Raw genomic sequence first — 17,171 nt, forward strand, 5'->3', positions numbered from 1 at the left:
AGCGGTGGGGAAAAAAAAAAAAAAGTATTTTTTTGAACACAAGTAAGCAAAAATAATTTCAACACTTTTTGGGGGAGGTGGGCCTGTTTTTATGGCTTTTAACCACACGAGTCTTTTTGCCCCCTAGGGCACTCGGCTGCAGAGGAGGAGTGGCGAGTGGCGAGGCGAGATAGTGCCACGTTCTCTCCCAGCCTCTGCCTAGCAAAAGGGAAGCATGCTGGGGAGTTGTCTGTTGTCTGGAGCTGGGACCTGACTACTCCCAGCCCCTGGAGTGGTGCAGCTGGGCCAGAGCACTTGCACCAGCACTTCTGGTAACACCTATTTTTTTGTCGGAACAAGTGCCTGAGTGACTTGGCTAACAAGCGCTGTACTGTACTAATGAAGCAGTGACTAATACAATACGAAGGATTCATTTTTCTTTCTTTCTCTTCTCCCCACACTGTTCTTACACTCTTCTTATCCCTGTATTTTGTTTTTTTTTTTCCCTCAGTCTCTTCCAGTCTGTCTGAAATGCTTATTAATATTTTTCTTCTGCTTCTGAAACTAGACTTGGCCATCCCCTTTTTATGTTAGTTTGCTGGTTTCTCTGCGTTATAGATCATGGTTGTCCAAAAAGCAGTGCAAACAGCACCGCCCAGTGCCATTCAAATACAGTATATCATGTGTCTTGTCCCGGTACCTGTCTCATGAGGCAGAAACCATGTTTCTCATGTTAGGTGTGGGGCTGAATGTGCTGAACAAATAAAACTCTAGACACAAAGGGAAAATGAGCAAGAACCCATGGTTTCCAATTCATGGCTCTCTACGAGCCCCCGTCTGCAGAGCTCCCATCAAAAGTCAGTATTTCTGTGCATCCGGTGCCGGCAGGATCAGACCCTTAAAATCAGATAACCCGCAGCTCCCTAGTGCAGTATTTATGGCATCAGTGGGGTGAATTCACCCGCGTTTCAAGGCAGAATGCATTTGTCTCTACTTTTTCCTGGCTGTTGTTCACCAAAAAAACCCACACATTAGCAGACCCATGTTACTAACTGCTTCCTGCTTCTGTTGTTTAGTGTTTTGTAGCTACCACAGCTGACCAACAAGCTGTAAATCTTGCCTGGTGTTTTGTAGCAAAGGAAAAAATAGAATGATTTGTGTTGACTTTTGGTCATCGTGTATCATTATTGATTTGAGGGAGGGCGGTGAAGGAAAGCGTACTGTGTTATCTGTTGCTTGCCGATTCTCCAGGAAGGTGGTGGTAGCTAGCAGTCAGTAGAGGGCAATAGAGAAATACAGTTTGTGATACCTAAAGGATTTGAAGCACTGATTATGTGTTTACAGAAAAGAAAAAGAAGAAAAGAAGAGCCAGGAGGATAGGTTGTTCAGTTTACTACTGGAGACCTGACTGTGACAGACCACCAAGAAAACAACATTTTCAAAGAGAGCAAAGACGACCTCCTGCAGCATCTGCGAGTCTCCTTTTTTCTTCGGAGTTATGTAGGATAACTTAGCCAGAACTTATTGATGATTGCATGTTCAGTGGACTCGGGAATGGACTGGGGAATGCGGGAAGGCACTCTTTGGAAGGAACGGAAGAAGAGGCATTTCAAAGATCCTGCAGGTGACTGAGGTGAGCAAACTCACAGCTTCTCTTTCAGGAGAGATAATAGGTGTTCAGTCAGCTGTGTAAAAGTCGTGAGCAAACGGAGTGATTGAAATTGTATGAGAATTTTGCTTTTTCAGGCATGCTGGTGCAGGACTAATTTTAGTTTGGGGAGAAAAAAAGGATAGTGATGCTACAAGGATAATCATTTCTAAGCATACGTTACTTGGGAGACGAGCTAAAACTGGTGACTTGTTTTATGTGTAGTATTTTATATTAGAACTGTTTGAAACATGGTCATCATTTTACAAGGTTTATGGGCTATAGTTCCTAGACTCGAGTTTACAGATAAATGTATAAAGAAGATATGACTATTGTTTTTCCTTTTAGAGGGGATTTTTGCTAAGTTTTTGGACAAATGTGATTTGAAGGTTTGGAGAAATTTATTAAGACATTTTGGATGCATGGTGGGAATGCCCTCAGATTCTTCAAAGGCTTTATTATCAGAAAGATACTGAGAAATGATAACAAAGAATATTGCAATAACAAAAGGAGTTAAGCCACAGAAATCAAGGGGCTGACAGAGGGCTGGGAAAGCAGAAAAAAAACAAGAGACTAAGTTAGGAAATAAGCATATGAAACACTTTTCTATTGCCAAGATCTCAGCTGGTGTCACCATAACACTTGGAAAACATCCTCAGGATGCTGGGAACCATTAAAGCAGTACAGATTATCGGAGGATAAACTTCCACTTCAGCTGCCACTGGTGCCAGAAGTGACCAATAAGAAACGTTTGGGAAATGAAAGATGAAGGATTGAAGCATTGACATTCTGGGGATATCACAGAGCAAGTGCAAGGGTATCTAGAGGTCGGTCAGACAGTACCCATCTGAAACAAGGCAGGCTGACAAATAAAAGGAATAAATCATATTCTAAAAAATACTGTCAGCTTTGAAAAGCTAATTAAAGGAAAAGTTATCCGGTGTTCCTCTTGAGCTTGGATTTACTTTGTAAGTGGTACGGTAGGTACAGCTACGGCACAGTGATTTATCTGTACTTTGAGTGCCAAAATATGTAGAAGATTAATATGATGATTGTCTGCTTATGCATTGTTTAGAACACAGCTTCCTTGCAGTATGTACCTGAGGGAAGTGAAAGATAACATATATAAAGAATGTCACTATTTTCCATGGGTTGGCAACAGCCAGGTGGCAGGGAAGGGACTCAGTGAATACCAGAATCCCCTCGATCTCGAAAACTACAAGTTCCAGTTCCAGTCTCTGATTTTTTCTTCCTTTCATTCCATTTCCAGTGCTCTAGATTTTCTTGCATAACTGCAAATCTGTTCTCTCAAAAGATAATAGAAATTAAAGATGCTATTGAACAAAAACCTCAGAGAGAAACATACCTGCAGTTTAGGGAAATCCATACTTGCACACCAACTCTTCTTTAAAGCGTCTCTGGTAGAAATTATTAGTTCTTTATCTAAAATACGAAGCCCTAGGGAATAAGTATTCTCTAACAGCTGATACCTATTTTCAGTGAAATTAGCATGATTGCTTGTTGTTTGCTGAGGAGTTTTCTCATGGGTGGTATCTCTACAGATACAATCAAAGGGATTTTTCCAGTGGGAGCTGCGCAGGTCAGTGGCGGGGGCTGAGAAAGCGGAGCTATTGCTTGTTCAAGTCCGAACTTTGCTTTGCCTCTGTGTGCCTTTGTGGTACGTTAGGCCTTTTTATGGTCAGCTTGTGAAGTGGCCAACCTGGCGTCTTGCCCACGCTAAGGACTAGGCTTCGAATGGCAGGCTCCAGATGTACAAGGAGGCCTTCCTTGCATAGAAGTTATGGGAAAGGCCGTCATCTGGTTGCAGTGTCCGTCAGTACCTAGACAAATACACTCCTGTGCCAGTTCTGGATATGAGTCCTTGTCACCTTGGGTCGTAAGAAACTATGCCTCCATTTTCACTCACAAACCAGTTGTTTAAAAATGTTGAAATCTCGAGCTGAAGTTCCATCTGTGAAAAAGATGTTACTAATTAATGTGTTAATTGTCATGTAAACCTCTTTGCTTAATGAGATGTGAAATAGCCCCTACATTAGGAATATCAATGCGCACAGGAGTCTGTCCCAAGCGCTCAGGGTCGTTTATTGCTGTGCTGCAGCACAACCCAGGGCTGCTATTTCAGCCTCTTGCCAGAATAGGAACATTTTACTTTCTGATGAGTCATCTGGGTTTCACTCAGATCTCCTAAGGTTCCCCCACCCTTTTCTTCTTTGCTGTATAGTCCAGCCCCTGTCCTAGAGGCCTCGCTTTTCCAGCCGAAAGATGGGGTGGAACCCTCTGGAGCAGCTGTCGGCTCTGTTCCTTAATTAACTTGGAGAGGATTGCTAATGAGTGATATGGAGCATTTTCTCTGTCACTGGAGCTGAACATGCCGCATTCCTAGCCTTTTCTGGCCTGGAGTGTGGCAGAGCAGTGCTGGCAACTGAGACTGAGTCAGAGTTTGCCACACGCTATGTTAAACGTTACCTGCATCAAGACAGAACGGGAACTAGGTCAACCAAAGGAGGCAGCTGTAGGTATTTTCCATATTGGTCATATTTAACTTAAAAACAACACAGAAGAGTTATATGTTTCAGGAAGACATTTCTTGTCTTTTTTTTTTTTTTTTTTTTTTTACTTCTGGTGCAAAAAGGGGATAGGGGAAATCTTCGGTTTTTATTTCTTTTTGCTTTAAATTATTTTCTTTCCCTTTTAATTCTGAGTGACCTGTTTCAAGATGGCAATGGTTTGAGCATGAGGTTGGACTAGGTGACCTCTAGAGGTTTCCAACCTTACCCTGTAATTTTCAACACTCAGGCTGTTATTTTGATTTCTTCCGGACTCCGAATTACCTGGGAGAGGAAAAAAAACATGACTATTTTAGGATAATTTTTTTTCCCCCTTAAGTTATTATTTTAATCCATTTGAAAATGGACCAGAAAGACTAAACAAGTACTTCCAATAAATAACTGTGTCATGGAATAGTTCTTTGCAGTTGTTGCTTTCTGGGTTGGTATCTGCGTTTTGCCATAAATGCTTCAGCTATCATGTTTAGGCTGCTTAACAGAATTGCTATTACACAGAAATTTAGCCAGCTGAGGGCTAAACTGTTTGAAGGCTGCACTCCCTGCTGCAATCAAAAAGTGGCTTTTCACACCTGTTTGTAGTATCCAAAGTTTGTCTCATGTCTGAGAAGCTGGCATCGTTGCTGACTCTTCCAGTTTTATGCTTGGTGAGTCAGATGGCAAGAAGGCGTGGAACATCTACTGCTAAAGTATGTGAAATAATATGAACTTGAAAGATTCATATCAGTTTTTCGGTAATCAACTTTGGCTAAATTCATTCAAAATTAAACTGTTTGCCCAGCTGACATCCTTAATTCATTACCGTTGCTGAGACTGAGATCTTCAAAGCCGTTTACAGCAGCTAAACAAACATATCTTCCATTAGCTTCGATTATAAAGCCAGCTAAAGTGTGCAGAAGATCTGAATCTTTAGAGATGACAGTGGTGGATATAATTTAGGCACAAGAGAGGTAACAGAATCAGACTGATGCTTAGAGTGAACTTTAAGCCGGAGTTTCACAGTCAAATATGGGAGGGTGGTGCAGTGCTCCTTGCCTGCTTCAAAACCGCTGCTGAGGCACAGAGGTAGCACAGCATATTTTGTCTATGCTGGAAAGAGAGCACTTGAGTCTTCATTGCTGATAATGTGGCCTTGCCCCCAAAACTTATTCCTCTTTTAAAGGAAAAAATGGAATGGAGAGGATGTAATACTTGTAAGTCTGAATCAGCTACAGTTAAGAGGTAAAACTCCACATGATAGTAATTTAATTAGACTGCAGTATTACTGTCTTGGCTAGTGATGGAAAACAGGAAACTTCTTCAGTGAGATTTGTATTGGAGCTGCATAATCCCCCAATACTGAAAGGAGCTAGCCTTTCTAAAGTTGGCCTGCATGCAGGGCCCTCTGCTATCCTGTGCTCCTCAGAGATTTTGTACAGAAAACAAAATAGCAATGGGTAGATGATTCAACAGAATATTTTTTTTCTGAAACCCCAGAGGTCTCTGCTTAAGCATCCCCAGTCAGAAAAAGCTCAAAGTAGTTATACGCACATATGTTAAACAAGCATCTACATCAGAGTTGTTGTTAACTTGCTACTTATTTCAAGTGTGGGGAGGGACTGATGCAATATCCAGACTTTTTCCAGAAGGCCCACAGCCACATGTTTTTATGTATTCTTTTTGTTATCGTTAGATAATGATAACAGTAGTGTTCATGTATGGTCTGCATTAGTCTCCTGAAAGGTTATTTTGGCCCTCAGTGAGGAAAAAACTTGCTTTCCCTCTTTAGAAAAGTCTTTTTAAAGTGACTGGACTGATGGCATGGCAGGCATAACAGTGTGTCAATTCATAATCAGGCTTAGTCTGTGCAAATTAAAAGTGTGGTTTTTGGTTTTTTACTGTGTCCTTAAGCAATATTTTCCTGAAGAAAATATTTGTGGTTTGGGGTTTTTTACTAATCTTACCCTTCCTCCTAAGGATCTCTGCATCCCTTAGGATGGGAAAGTTTGGAAAAAAAGCTTTGGTTATCATAAGAGCATGGGTGAAAGATAGGACAGTGGAAAGCCTGAAGGAGTAAAGCTCGGGATAGAGATGTACTGGCAGATCTATGAAGAGCTTGTCACAGTGCTCTCTGCTTCTATTTCCTTTGTTCTGCTGGTTAATCATTTGCTTGAGTGATCAGGTACCATGGTGATGGACACACCACCAGTGCCACAGACCCAGCATGCTGCATATTCATTCAAACACTATTTTTGAAAGGAAACCCAAAATAAATACAACTTTTGAAAATCCTCAGCACAGCTAACATTGCTGTTTACTTTCCTCTCTAGCAATACAAATGAGCATGGTAGGATATAGGCTTCTTCCTCCCATGTTAGGTTTTTCATTCTGCTCTTGATATCCACAGCTTTCTCAGGGAAACATAAGTAGTTTGAAAGGCTTCAGACTTCTTCGATGTGTTGAGTATAGTACCTTTGTGCATTGGCCTTTCTGTGCAGCTATTGAGATGTTTGTTCCATTATCATCAATATTAAAATCAGGGAAAGGGCCTTGGAATAAGAGCCAAATGCGTCTTTGGTCTATTAAGCCCCACGTTTGTTAGTGTGACCTTTGTGAAGCTAGGGGTATAAAGTGCAACTTTGAAAATCCTGGCCAGCAACTTAACTGCTGGAATGCCAACTGGCAAGCTAGTCTTCCTTCTTCTCCAGATACGAAGCCTTCTGCCTGAATAGCTCCTATGCAGCATCTCTTCTGCAGTGTCACGTTTTGAGGTCTGATCCTCACTCAAACCTCTGTTGCTGTTGTTACTTTTTATAGCACGGTGCTATTTATATCGCTGTTTGAATATTTATGGTGGCGGCCACTGGAAAGTTAGCACTGAGCAATAGTTTCCCACAGAGGGCATTCCTGTGCTAGCATCCCTCCAAGACAACTGCGCAGAATACAGAAACAGATGTTACCTCTTCATCATGAGTACATTACGAGTTTGCTCCTGGTTTTGGTACCTTGAATTGTTTCACAACAACGACGTTCTCTGAACACTGGTGCCTGGAGCAGGTTGAATTCGCATACTGGCAGTCTGTGAACCCCCAGCACATGACGTGCCCAGGAGGCAAGCTAAACCTCAGGGGAGGGAAATCAGATAGAGCTAAATGTAAGGTATGCATCCACCTGAGCTGGATAATTGTTCCTCAAATTCCACTGATCATAAAAGCTTGCTTTAACTTTTGTTGCGGCCCTAGGGAAATAGAAAAGACATCCTTTCCCTCTTGCGTTTCCCTCCCATGATAAAAAAGTACCAAATATTTTTTCAGGCCTGTCTTACGGTCTGCTCTGACAGCAATTAGCTCACCAATTAGGGTGGACCAAGTTCCATTAATGTATGGTAAAAGCATGCAGAAAAGCTCAAAACTCAGACAGTGATGCAGGGATGCCATTTATATCTCCCTGGCATAAGGTAGGAAGGGCCTGTGATGCACTACCTGCCAGAAGTTGGAGACGCTTATAAGCAGTATGAAGACAAAGCAACACCGTTTGAATCTCTCATACTGCTGATACTAAAAAAAAATAATATATATATATATATATAATCAAGACACTAATCATGGCAATCCTGTTAACATTTCTGAGCAAAGGCTGAATGAGATTTGTGGGACTTGTGGGTCAGAACAGTGATTTCCTCCCTCACTTGCTTCCTGTAAGATCTGAGCTGATGTTGTTGTGGGAGTAGTGGGAGAAAAGCCAGGACTTACCCTTTAAGGATTTAATTTGGAAGTAAGATGCCCTCCTCTCTATCCTTCTGCAGTATGAGACTTTCCACCTTGACATCATCCAGTCCTTGAACTCTGTAGGATCCACAGATGCTTGAAAAAATGTACAGTTACAGCAACTCTGCTCTGCTGTGGTGTTTTACTGGGCAGAAAGAGCAGCCCTTGAGGAAAGTGGAAAATGAGTGCTGCTCGTCTCCTGTGCCTCTCCTGACTCCCTCGCCCAGGTGGAAGTCGGGTGAGGCGGCACAGGAAGGCAGCAAACAGGGTGCAGGCTAGAACTGTGGGATATCCAAGTAATACTTTAACAATCCTGGTGCCTGTAGGACAATTGCAAAGCTGGTCTGTGGCATCAGAACATAGACTGCTACTACTGAGATGGCAGATATCTACAGTGCAGAATCTATGAGTTGTCCTGTAAAATGTTTTTGTTGCTGTGATGTTGCCAGTCATGCAGGCAACCCTTCCTGCCAACCATTTCCTCTTTTTCTGCAGTAATTTCTTTGGTGTTCCATTGCATTAAATCTGAGGGGTATTCATGGCATTCATGGGTGTGGTTCAATTAACTTCCTCGTTCTTCCCTTCTCAAGGGTGTTCCATTTTTGAGAACCACCCTAGGAACACGTGTGAGTTGAGCATGGATAGAGGCATCTCCTGCCAGCAGATCTGTGCACTTGTTTTTTTCCATGGGCTATTGTCTGAAACTTGGCAAGCCTTTGGAATCTTTCCTGGATGAGCAATTCTGGATTATTCACCATTTTTTTGTGAGCCGAAGTGAAAATAAATACAAGTTTAGGACTCTCAGCTCCAACTCAAACCTGGGCTTTCCCAATGTGAGCCCCCAACTGAGAGTTTTAATTTGGCCCTTCATGGATTATGATCCAGTGACAGAATTAGGTTTTGAATCTGAATGCCATCCAGGTTCTGTGATACTCATGTAAATATCCTGGCTTAGAGCTTGCAGTGTGTTTACAGCCTGCTATTCATTTCTAACTAGTGGTGTTTTCCTTTTTGGATGTAGTGGGAGAAGCTGTGAGCTTTACCATTGGTATTGGGTTTGGTACCTTATGATGGTAACGAAATCTGCAGATATAGAAGCATGATAAATGCACAGATATGAGGGTCAGAAATGAGTCCATTTCTAAACAGTCTTATCGTCTGTTGGAATGGGCAGAGAAAGAGTTTATGTAGGTTGCACAAATGCAACCATTGGCTGTTCACTTTCAGAAAAGCAGATCCATGAGTTTTCTCTCCTCAAACACTTGGTAATTTTGATTTAAAATAGTAGGCCCAAATCCGAACGGAGTTCAAGTTTTCTAAATGTCCAATTAACAACAGGTATTGGTACACCTGGAATTAAAAGTGTGTAAGGAAAGGAAAGGAATCACCTGGTCTAGTTCTGAAAGTGTTAATGAGGAATTAAGGAGGAAATAAAAAAAGGCAGCTAGAGTTGTGTTTAATTTTTCAGTCTCTTTGCCGTCTGCCAGCCTATTACATGAGTGTTAAGAATTTCATAAAAAAATAAAAATGTATTTTAAAGACCAATTTAAGAAACTGAACATGCAATACTAACTTTGGAAAATTGCAGCTCTATTTTCTGACACAATCTTACATGTGTGACTAAGGGAAATCTTCATTATTTCAGTGGATTGCTGGAGAAGTAGATATGAATCTCACTTTATCCAGTCTCATTTTAACAGATTGACTTGGAAACTTTCAGTTTCAAAGAAGGTAAAGGTGTCAGAGTGAGTTCATATGGAACAGATGGGTTTTCTGGAAAAAATCTCCAGTTTGATAAACTTCCAGCAAAATTTCCCATGACTGGCAGGAGACAAAGTACCTTTGTTGTGAATGTTTGCTTGTCTCACTGAAGTTGATGCTACTTTGGGAATTGACTTCAGCTGAGATTAGGACTTTGGTTATAAACTGATGTGAGTGTTGAAGATGAAGACACTGATCATGAAAGCTGTGTCAGCTTCTCAGCAGTGAACTGATGTTCTTTTTGGCTGAAGTTCAATGCTCTTTGAATGAGAACCCTTGATGTACATTAAGTATTTCTCAACTGTTCTTGTGGGCGTGTTAAGGTGACGTCTTGCTACTGTTTGGGGAGCCACCAAAGAAACAAACAAAAAGGAAAAAAAAATCCAAACCAAACAAAAAGGCTCTCACAGAAAATATTGATTTAAGTTTAGTGGCTGGCGTAGAATGTGCTTGTCTTTCCCTCTTGCAGCTGCATAACATACTGGCGTTGCAGGTGGGTCGTCCGACAGCTCCCTTTCGGACCGTTGCCAATCCTGCTTCATGGATCAGCCGACAACTGCCTCCTGAATTGTGCTTGCACCTGTTTCCTCTTCTTCTGGAGTAAACAGTTTTGTCTGAAAAGAGCATTGACAAAGGCCAAAGTTGCGCACCCAGCCTGGCCCACTGGTATAAAGGAAATCACGTCTTCTTGTAGAATGAAAGTGGCAGCTGTTACCATGGAAATAGTCAATTTGTGAAAGAAGTTTTGAGGAGGCTGAACATCACCACTAATCTGAGAGACTGCAGTCAAGACAAAAGGTTAAAGTTGGAGATGTGCTAATTAGGAGATAGCTGTGTTTCTGATAATGTGAGGATGAATACAAAGGAATTCTATTTGATAAAAACGCTGTTGTCCTGGCTAATCCCTTGAACCCGTTATTTTGAATACACAACAGGGATTAGATTAATCCCTAGTATAAATCCACTGATTTGTGTTCAAATAGGTGTAAACTTAATGGGTACAAATATGCATTATGTCCTGGAAAGTTTCTTTCAAATACTCCCTTGAAATGTATTTTTAGAGTTATTTTTTCACATTCCCTTTTAAAAGACATTTTCCTGGGTTTTGTTTTGTATTTTGCAAGTATGTCCTCTCTGTCCTTTTCTCTCTGCTCAACACATTTTCTGAGGTGCAGAAATTACAGTGGTTCTTCAGATTTCTCCTTAAATGTGCTAAAAATGTTATCAGCAAATAGAGAAAAAGCTTTGTTATTTCCGCTGCACTTCCTCTGTTGATTGACTGTGCCAAGACAAAGCGAATAATACAGTAAAGTCATCATCTGCAAACAGGAACGTTTGGGCCAGATCCTCTCTGCTCATGCAAGGTGCCAAATCTTCACTCCCATCAGGAGAGATACATCTCTCCACAAGTTCTGAAAATACAGCAACATACTATTTCTGTTAAATTTCTGAGCTTTAGAGCACTGAAAACCCATCTGACAAACTCCATCTGAGCAGCTAATAATATTAAAACAATCTCATAGTTTGCCCCGGACTATTTCACAAAAGGCTTAATTATTCTTAATTAAAGCTCCTGTTGATTATATTTTTGTGAGCTTAGCTATTCAAATAATCTTGGGCCCTACGTTCTTCTATTTATTTATTTTCACTTACAAGTAGCCTGAATTATCGCAAAAGCATTTATCTGTGTAATTAGTTTTACATGGATTTTGTAACGGAGACTGTACGTGAAAAACGGAATGGTAAATGTTGTTGAGTTTGTCCTCCAAAATGACATTAGTAACGTCAAAGCAGTGAAAATATCACCCCCACACTATTCATGGCAGAGCGAGAGGACATTCTGTGACCAGTGGATGCAAGCAATGGGTCCGGGCAATTGTAGAGGGCCTTATAGCATGTGATACTTCCAGCTGTATCTCAAGCTCCAGATGGAAGGCTATGATTTTCCCCTAGCTGTTCTATCTGGGAGACTATTTGAGAAACTCATAGGCTTATTCCTACGTCCCTTCTTTACAGCCTGAATGAAGGTGTGGCATGTATAATGCCTTTCCCCCCACTCCACGCTCCAATGCTGTTGTTACTCTAACTTACAACACTTCTCCCACCTAGACATGTCTTCATCAAAGCATTTCTAGGCAACAGTTATATCTTTACTTACCTCTTTTATTTCTAGACTAAACAACTTAGTTCTGTTAGTATCTTTCTATGGAAGATCTCCATTCCTTCACTAAATTTAGAAGCTATTGTCTGCGCTTTTCCCCATTTGAGTTTGTCTTTCTTGAATGTGTGTAGTATTTCAGGTGAGGTACTTTGTACCTGATCGCAGATGTCTCCCAGGTTCTACTGAAAATCTCCATCCTCACATCCTACAGTCTCACTTGCCTTTTCATTGTGTTACCCGTTTAGTCATCCTCTCACTGGAAACTACAATCCTCATGTGTCTCTACCTGGTCATCTGCCAGGCTACATTTGAATTTTCTGCACGTGACCTTGCTATTTACTCCATTTCTATGGCTCCCATCTTCAAGCTGCTCTGTTTGTATAATTTCACTTCTCTATTGAAAGTACAATAGTGCCCAGGTACTCTTCTACCTGGTTCACACTGATCAAGAGCTATGAAAGGACAGCAGAAGCCCCAGCATGGATCCTCAAGACCCTCACTGCTAATCTCAATTGACCTGATGACTCCTTTGTTAATGGCACTTACCTGTTACTACTTCTCCTTTAGCTGTTTTTCAGCCACAAAGAAAGTCTTCTTCTTATCCCTCAGATTCCGTAATAACGTATAACATGATGTCAAATGAATTCCTAAAGTCCTGAAAGAAGAGATGTATTACACTTCATCTGTTCAGAAAATCACTTACCTCATCTAAGAAAACTATATGGATAGTTTGTATGGTGTCTCTTTGATAAATTACTGTTGCATTTTATCCCATATTTCATTTATCTCCGTGTCTTTATAAATTGTCTCTCTGAAAATGTATTTTAAGGCCTTTCATACTAATGAGGTCAAATGAAATAGCTTGTAATTTCCCAACTGCCTTCTCCTCTTGTTTTTTTTTTTTTTCACTTTCTATTTTTAAGGAGAGAAACCATATTTACTATTCTTCAGTTTCACTCCCAGCTTGCTGGTGCTATTAAAAATATTTGTCACTGGATCAACATTACACATGTCCGAAATTTTTAGAAGTCAGAGACAGTGATTAACCAGCCTTCAAGCTTGATGCATTTAACTTTTTGAGTCGAGCTTTTGTGTTATCTGTGGTAGTTTCTATTTGCATGCTCACATTCTCATTATTCCCCCAATCTTTGTCTCTAAATTCAACTTAAAACTTCTTGCTGAAACTGTGGCAAAATACTTATTCAGGGCCTTTCCTTACGTTGTCTTTAATTTCTATTCCATCTTTCCTCCACAGTGGCACAGCATTTTTTTATTTATACTACCCAAGAGCCTTTTACTATTTGTTTTCGTATTCTTTGCAAGATATAACTCAGTTGGGTTCAAACTTTATCATTCTACCTCCTGACCTAACCTCTCAGATGTTTTTAGTTTATGGACAGTACCTTTGACATTCTATGTGAACTGTGCTTATTTCCGCCACCTTCTTTCTGACATGGTTATTCATTCAGGTTAGACCTGGGATCTCTTCTTACCTGGAATCTCCCACTAGTTGCTGGCTGCAGCTTTGTGAAAGCTACTTGTTCAATGTACTGTCCCTTTTCTGCACTACAGAATAGACATAACTTGAGAGCACTTAAATGCCATTTTTATTGTCGTTTTATAATGCTTTACTATGCTGGAACAATTCTTAAGTTCCTGTGCCTACCTTGCTCCTGTCTTACGTAAATAATCCTACTCATGTCATAATCAAAGCTGTGAAGATTATTTGTGTGAGAAAAGGGTTGCAGATCAGAGTCTACCTTCCTTAAAGTACTTCACCTGGTGCAGCCTTTTCTCACAGTGGTGGCTTTTTTAGCTGAACTGTAAAAGCTGTTTAAGAGATACACGTGCAGTATCAAAAGAATTGCAGAATATTTTGGAAGATGAAACTGCTTGGAAACTGAAGGATGCAGGGATTTGTCCAGGTGCCTAGTATTCCTCTAATAGCCTTTTGCCACTTGACTTAGGTTTTATTTCTGTCTTTTAAAGTATTATTAGATTTTCTTTTGGCACCCTGGTGATTTGCAAATGTGCAAGTACTGTACTGAGTGCTCAGGAAAATGGTCTTTCACAGAACTAAATTGTTGCATGGAGGAAGTTCCTTGGTAACTACTTATTACTTGGATTTTTATCAGGTCTCAAGATATATCATGGCTGTGTTGCATTAACACTGGAAAAGCATATTCAGCAGCAGACTCTGCCCCAAAGAGTTTGCAACTGAAATACGTAAAATACATTCAGGGCCAAAGGAAGCAAATGTTTTTTTATGGTCACTGTGAAATGTAGGAAATGAGCCAGAGTCACTCATCTGGGGCATGACCAGTAGCTGAACCTGGTCTCCTTGACTTCTCAATCTCTCTCTCAGTTGCAGGAAGATTTTTCCTATTTTCATCCACTACGGTTGTTAATAGGAGTAGGAAATTTCAGTAGGGTACTGGGAATGAAAGAGACAAAATTTCATTTATTTTCCTTCTGTAATAATCTGTCACTATATGACAAAGTAGTTGGTAGAAGGAGTAAGCATAGTATGTTCTCTTCTGGTGCCATTGCATTTTTTAGGCAATCCAGTAGAGAAGTATATTTTAGCTATTATTCAGTTACAGGGAGAAGGCAGCGGATGAGTCGAAACCTGATTTGGCTGTTAATTTACAGATTTTGAGCAATAGGCATGAAATGACTGGACAAAGAAGTAGATGACAATGTAGAAAATATTTTTTGGTGTATAAAAAGCTTCCTTTTAGATTGGGCCTATTCATAAGTAATATTGCACACAATTCTGAGAAAATATTAGGAAGTCTCGGTACATTTAGATTTTCAGATTAGCTGGTGAGCTGCACAAATGTGACCTGAATTATGACTCTCCTGTGGTTTCTACTTATAAATCTTTTTTCCACTACAAATAAATTATGAAATACATTTAAAATCATGAATAATGGGAAAATAATATTTTTTTAAGTCTAATGGACACAGCTACTTTGAATAGTGTCATATCTGGCTGTGGGAATGAAAAAAAACCTAACCTCCAAATATCTTCTGTACATAAATACATCCATTTACTTCAGCAGCATCTCAGTTAATCTAAGTTTGACCAATAAAACTTAGCTGGAATGTCACTCCTCTGTGTGCTAGAAAGATTAAGGGGAGATTAGTGAGGAATCTGTATGTGATTCAGTACTTACTGCTGTGTCAACTTCACAGCAAGGCAGGATCCTGGGTCATAGGAAAGAAAAGGAAACAGAATTTTGGTTTGAAGAGTGTCATCTCATGTACGTACAAAGCTATTACTTCCCTCCCTGGCAGTGAAACTACATATTGTATTTACCAAAAGGACAGCAACAAATCTCATAGAAGTGCTCACATAGTATTGTATTAAGGAATTTCAAATAAATTCTGATCAAGATGGTACTCAGACTAATAATACCTACAGAATTGTCAGTGTCGTGGTTTAACCCCAGCTGGCAACTAAGTCCCACGCAGCCATCCTGGTGGGATGGGGGAGAGAATGAAAAGAGTAAAAGTGAAAAAACCTGTAGGTTGAGATAAAGACAGTTTAAATAGGTAAAGCAAAAGCACATGCACAAGCAAAGTGAAACAAGGAATTCATTTACCACTTCCCATTGGCAGGCAGGTCTTCAGCCATCTCCAGGAAAGCAGGGCTCCATCAGCGTAACAGTGACTTGGGAAGACAGACGCCATCACTCCGAATGTCCCCCCCTTTCTTTTTCTTCCCCCGGCTTTATATGCTGAGCTTGACATCATATGGTATGGAATATCCCTTTTGTCAGTTGAGGTCAGCTGTCCCAGTTGTGTCCCCTCCCCACTTCTTGCACACCCCCATCGTACTCACTGGTGGGGTGGGGTGACAATCATAGAATGGTTAGGGTTGGAAGGGACCTCAAAGATCATCTAGTTCCAACTCCCCTGCCATGGGCAGGGAAATCCTCTGAAGCTGAAAAGGCCTTGACTGTGTAAGCACTGCCCAGCAATAATGAAAATACCCGTATATTACCAACACTGTTTCCAGCACAAATCCCAAACGTAGCCCCATACTAGCTACTATGACGAAAATTAACTCTATCCCAGCCAAATCTGGTACAGTCAGGTACCAGCACAGTGTTGTGAAGAGCACTACAAGAGGGTTTCCGCTGGCACCAGTGTTGCATTTACTCACCCAACAAATATTATGCTCAGTAATTCATCTCAACAACAACAACAAAAAATCCAAATAATTTTACCATTGGAAATGTTTTTTTCTCCAGTCTCCGTTCTAAAATAGCCAACACAATTCTTTGTTCTGTTATCTGATTTGTTTCTGATTGCTTTTTTTTTTTTTTTCAGGGAAGAAAGAGGTATTCAAACAATTAGAAACAATTAGAAACTTTTCCATCAAGAATGTGGAGTGAATAGGTTAAATGGGGCTGGTAAATCATGGTAATGGAAAGCTGCTCCTTCCAGTATATGTGCTGACTTTCTGAGCAAGATTTCCAGAAAACAGGATCTTAGCCTTAGGATTTGTCCTCCTGCATGAACTTTTCGGGAAAAGAATTCTACTACATCAAGGGCACTCCCTCTTTTGACAGCCTGTTAGAATGATGGTGTTGATTTAAAACCCAGAGAGACCAAAATAACTGGTTTAATTTTCAGACATGTAAAATGTACAGATTAGTAGTTGGAAAAACATGTAATTTCTTTTAATGCTTATTTGTTAAAAATAATGCATATTTTTGACTTGATTCATATGCGTATGCTGATTTTTCTTAGCTGTGGAGAAAGAGCTACAATACAAATAATATGGCATAGGTATTTACTCAGCAGTCTGTCCAAACTGACCTAATTAAGGTGAAAATTTTTCATTGCAGCAGTTTTCTATTGGTGCATTAGGAGATTTGTAGTGAAAAGGCATGTTCTTTTTGCAGTTTTATTTTAATAAAAACCCAAACCACCTCGAAACCAAAATATTCAATCACAAAATCATATTATTTTTAATTCCAAAAAGGTTCTGTAATAAATTCTGAGTATTACAATTTAGATGCTTCTTGTTTCTGTTCTACGTAGGAGCCTGTTTTCCTGTCTGGACCTAATCTTCCGTGATTTGCCACTATCTCTGCTTTATGGCTATGGACATAACCTATTCTCTGATGATTTGAGGGAAATACAGTCTAATAATGTAGCTACACAAGGGCATGAGAATATGAGTCACTCAAACTTTAATATCTGTGAGGGCCAAAAGCTTGTATTTAAAGCTCCCCTGGAAAATTGAATTATTCTCTACGAAGGATAAAAACACAAAT

This window comes from Tauraco erythrolophus, chromosome 3 (genome assembly GCF_009769465.1).
Source record: "Tauraco erythrolophus isolate bTauEry1 chromosome 3, bTauEry1.pri, whole genome shotgun sequence".
NCBI classification, from domain to species: domain Eukaryota; kingdom Metazoa; phylum Chordata; class Aves; order Musophagiformes; family Musophagidae; genus Tauraco; species Tauraco erythrolophus.